The following is a 5,403-nucleotide window of genomic DNA, read 5'->3' as shown; positions in this document are numbered from 1 at the left end:
GAAGATGCGGCGGGAACTCAGGCCGTCGTCTTCTGCCGCGTCTACGGACGGCTGGTCTCGTTTCCCGACTTCCACGTGCATGGGAAACGACAGCTCCTCGCGCGTTCTCCGAACTTTGCATGATAGAAACACAGACCGTCTTGCCGTGGCCGATCTCGCGAGCGCGAACGTCGGTGGTATCGCGAACGCGAGCGTGATCGTGATCGTGGTCGACGATGATTAATCATGCTCAACGCGTTCATCTGTGCCTGCAACTGTGATATTTGCTCGCTCAACACGTTGATTGCGGCGGCCATTGGTTCGTATACTCCAGCGTTTTGCGCTGGTGGGTCCATTACTGCCGTTACCCGGGCGGTGCGCTGAAAATCCTCCGTGAATTCTTCAGCGATCAGGTCCGCCTGCCGCAATAACCTTTCTGGGTCCGAATCGTCGACTGCCGCGAGGACACGCCTGATGCGGGCGGGTAATCGGTTCCTCCACAGCGTGAGGGTAAAATCATCGGGCGTGGCGGGGCTGGGGAGTTTTTTTAAGTGTTGGTAAAACTGGGATGGCTTTCTATCTCCCATCTCCTCGCTTTCCACCAACTTCTTTATCCGAGTCGCGTCCGTATCGGATAATTTGCGAATGAGCGCATGTTTTAATTTCTCGTAGCGTCCGATGTCCGGAGGGTTCGTCATTAGGTCTTCGACGTCCTGGAGCTGTTGATCGTTGAGGCATTTTGCCAGCGTCACGTACTTAATGGTGTCTTCCGTAATTCGCGCTGCCTCGAATTGTCTCTCCAGAAGGGCAAACCATGCCGCCGTGTTCGTGGGCAGCAGTGGAGACATGCTGATCACCTGGCTGGCTATGGTTCCCTGTGTATTACTTTCCATCGTCGCGGTGCACTCAAAATCGGTGGTTAAAAACGATAGCACTATCACGGTCACCTCTTTCACTCAATATCACGTTAAATCACGTCGGGGTCACCAGTTTGAGGTGGTATGGTGATGGGTGCGTAAGGAACTACTCTTGGTGTTTTTAACGAACAATAGTTTAATTAGAACTAATCAACAATCAGAGTTAACAATTAACAACTAACAATTACACTTAACAGACAATAGGTAACAACTAACAAATAACGATAGACACCGAGAGATCATTCGACGCGTTGCTATGCAAATAGTACCGAGGAGTTACACATTTAATGGCGCAAGACAGACTGACTCTGCTTTTGTTTCGGATCGCGCAGATTCTTCCCTTCGTAGCCCATCGATATCCCCCACCAGCGTGCATTCATTAGATGTGCCGCCAGTGCTGGCACGTGTATGCTCTTCCGAGAATTCGGCGGAAAGAGTGTGAAGATATCGATGGTACATTGGGCACGTCGGTGTTGCGCTTTGGCGGCGTCGCGCTTTGCATCCGGAGCCGTTGAAAAGTTCCGTGGCCCGTGCCGCCACAGATCTATAAATTTTAATATATTATACAAAATTATTCAGTTAGTTTTCATTATTAGAGCAGCAATCAGTACATGTTAACAACAAAATTATGTACCATATCGTCGTTCACTGCTATGGGTATTTGGGGTCTTACAAAAAAGAGAGGTGACAACGAAGCAATCATAACTACAAAAGAAGTTCTAATAGCAAAAGCCGATGCATTATACGAGCAAGAACAATACCAGGAAATACATGACCTTCTAATAAATTATAAAGTAATGACATTATGTATATCACTTATAAATGTAGATAATAAAATTGAATATTTTTATAGGATAGCGGTGATATTGAAATTATATGGCGTTTGTGTAGAGCAATGTATAAATTGTCTAAAATTGTGAGTGAAGTGGATGGAAAGAAATTAATTTTCGAAGCTTATGATTTAATACTTGAAGCACTTGAGATAAAAGAGGATAATTGGGCTGCACACAAATGAGCATCGATTCTCCTTAATTCTAAGACTCTTTATGAAGGAGTAAAAGCACAAATAAAAGAGTCATATAATACTAAGAAACATATGCTGGTATATTTCATGATAATATATTAATATATATATATATATATATATATATAAGGCTCCGGTGCTCTTTCATCTCGGAGATGAATATATATATATATATATATATTCATTTTGGATAATCCCGCAACATTGTAACCTAGAGTCTACTATAGCTGTAATTGAACAATTGTAGTTATTCAACCCGATTGTAATTGTTCGAGAATTGTGATAATGAGCTTGGGCTCGAGGCGACAGTCAGTCGCCGAACGTAGCCGCGGTCACGGGATGAACGCTTTGCCTAACAAAGGTATGGAGTAATTCTATAGCTCTCCTTAAAAGAAATATTTGTGGCGACACGCGACAGTAAACTTTCCAACGGTTTCTGTCCCGTGGCTCGCCACGTGCAGACCCTATTCTTCGAGTAAGATGATTGCCAGATGTCGATGCGTCTCCGCAGTACATGTTCGGCTAGCCCGAGTGCCCGTTATAAATCTTAAGGTTTAGTTAACTAAAGTCCTTCAAACGGACAAACGGTCTTTGTCCCAACTACGGGAAGATAGGGGAGACATACTTTTCAACGAGCGGCGTCTCCCACTAACAACTTTCCCTCGAGGGCGGCTGGCATCCTTTTCTAACCACCGATATGGAGATTGACCAATTAGCAGCAACGTCAATTTCCCTTACTTTCTGAACGAAGGCTTTTCTCGACGAATCCGATGATCTCGTATCCTTAGACACGCCCCGTTATAGTTTTCCTGTGTGGCATCATCGGGACGGGAAAGGCATTCTCGCTCGCGATCTCATCGATCAAAGAGTAACGCTTTCGCGATCAGTGATTATTCTCAGACTTGGACTTTGTGAGTACGTTCTGTTGTCATCCCGTTGGCCGCGGATTCGTTATTTAGCCCGAGAGCATCGTCACTAGTGTCGCGAGTGCCGAACCGCCGTGATCAATTGTTAAGACTGTAATAATTCTATCATTGTAATAAGCTACGCCTGTGTGTACCATATCAATGGCTAATCCTCGAGAAGATTCATTTGACGCCCACAACCCCATTTCCAGTGATGATCCGACAAATATATATATATATATATATATACTTATAAATATTCCATTCCCTGACACAATGTCAAGCAATTGTATCGAATATGTTTAATGTCGCAGAGAGCAATGGAACTAAATCCAAAAGAACCAACACTTATGTACGTGCTTGGTACTTGGTGCTATCAAGTTTCTGATTTAACATGGTATCAAAGAAAAATTGCATCTGTAATATTTGGAGAACCGCCATCTTCATCATTCGAGGAAGCTCTAAAATATTTTGAAACTGCAGAGGAAATTGATCCTAATTTCTATAGTCAAAATTTATTAATGTTGGGAAAAACCTATTTAAAATTAAATTAAAAAGAGCTAGCTACGAAATATTTAAAAATGGCCCTTGATTATCCTGCAAAGAACGAAGATGATCGAGATGCTAAACAGGAAGCGCAGAAGTTGTTAAAGAAATTTTAACAACCTGGACAGAAGTTATAACCTATTATATGATAAATTGGAATTGAAGGGATAGAAGGGATAAAGAAAAATTTAGAATCTATCTTTTAAGTAGAAGTATAAAGTTTATTTACTATAATGTACAATACAACTTATGTGTGATGAGCCTGTTATACACAACATCTATTTACAGTTCCCAAGTAAAGTAAGTAGTAGTTCCCATATAAAGTAGTTCCCAAGTCTAATTAGTTTAGCGATCAGGAGAGTATTCTTCTTCTTCTTCTTCTTGTTCATCTTCATTCGTATTCCTGGGAAACCTCTGAATTGCTTCTGCTTGCAAGCTGGAGAGCAACTGGAGATATGGACGTGTTCGAGGGTTGCCTGGTCTTCGCCCCGTCCTTCCCGTCAGATGGTATAAAAGGTAGCGATGCAGGCCAAATTCCGAGATGAATTGACCACATGGGCAAATAAAGCTCACCATAACGTAATTCTGTGGTAAATTGTCACGAGATTGTCTTCTGATGTGCAAGCTATTATAACCAAGCGGGCACTCTCCCATCGTTTTGTTATAAGGCACGATCTGGAAAAATAAAATTAAGATAGGTAAATAAACAAATAAAATAAATAATTTCAAACAAATTGTTTGAAAAATCAGTGGAAGAAACGATTTGAAGGAAATAAAATACTTACTGCTCCAAGTGTGGTGAAGATGTATAAGGACGCTTTCAATCGCGAAGCGCTTCCAAACGTGAAGAACTTTCGAACTCGAAGTACTTCCAAATGCGAAGAAGAATCTGGAAAAATAAAATTAAGATAGATAAATAAAAAATAAATAAATAATAAATAAGGAAATAAAATAAATAATTTCAAACAAATTGTTTGAAAAATCAGTGGAAGAAACGATTTGAAAAATTGAAATTTCGAAAAACCCTCCCAGCGTTACCTGGGGAAAACTGTTACCTAACGAATGAACTTTGAGTTTTTGATTTCAGATGATACAGCACCAAGTTATGAGCAATTCTACTTTTTTCCGAGACACGTCCGAATAATTACTGCCATTGCCGTATTTTTTAATATTTCTCCGTGAAAATTTTATACAATATTCTTTGAATGTCATACTTTAATGTACTATTGGTTTTAATAAAGAGTATCTACAGCCAATCTACCTAAAAAGTTTTGATAAATTCCCATATATCGCGTTATTTCTGTTCGTACTATACCAGGATGGACGGCATTCACTGTAACACCTGTTCCTATATGACATAAAAAATAATGCTTTATCGATTGTATTATTTATTCAAAAATAAATTTTATTTTCTGTTTCCTTTGTAAATAGAATATTAGCTAATTTGCTCTGTGCATATGCTTCGCCAGGCTCATAGGTTTTCTCATTATTCAAATCGTCGAATTTAATTTTGCCACGCTTGTGTGCACTACTTGAAACATTTACAATCCTTGATGGTGCACAATCTTTTAAAGTGTCTAACAATAAATTTCTTAGTAAAAAGTGTCCTATATGATTCACACCAAATTGCAATTCAATTCCTTGTTGGGTATACATCTTAGGACATCTCATTACTCCTGCATTATTTATAAGAATGTGAAGCTTTCTTTTCTTGTGTTCTACAATGGAAACAGATAATACAAATTATGCTATAGATCTATTGATTTAGATATAATAAGTTCAGGAAGAATTTCTTCCCAATTTAGTATTCAAAAATAGATGAACACTTTATACATATAACAAAGCTATGTTATTTCATTTCATTTCATAGTCTAACATAGTATATGGTATATATCTTTCTTAAATTGCTCTGCAAAATCCCTAATACTTTTTTGAGATGCTAGATCACATGGTCTACAATAAACATATTTATTGCTACTTTCTACTACTATGTCACGGCGTGTCTAAAAAAATGATCATTAATTTTATAAGG

The 5,403-nt window shown here is 39.4% G+C and overlaps 1 pseudogene; it reads left to right on the top strand.

Moving 5' to 3' along the window:
* Positions 1–1,458: 1,458 nt before the first annotated feature.
* LOC117240821 lies at positions 1,459–3,512 on the top strand (annotated as a pseudogene).
* Positions 3,513–5,403: the final 1,891 nt, after the last annotated feature.

Source organism: Bombus vosnesenskii, unplaced genomic scaffold (assembly GCF_011952255.1).
Source record: "Bombus vosnesenskii isolate JDL3184/JDL3185 unplaced genomic scaffold, Bvos_JDL3184-5_v1.1 scf7180000014963, whole genome shotgun sequence".
NCBI lineage: Eukaryota > Metazoa > Arthropoda > Insecta > Hymenoptera > Apidae > Bombus > Bombus vosnesenskii.
This window is presented reverse-complemented; position numbering and strand designations above follow the sequence as displayed.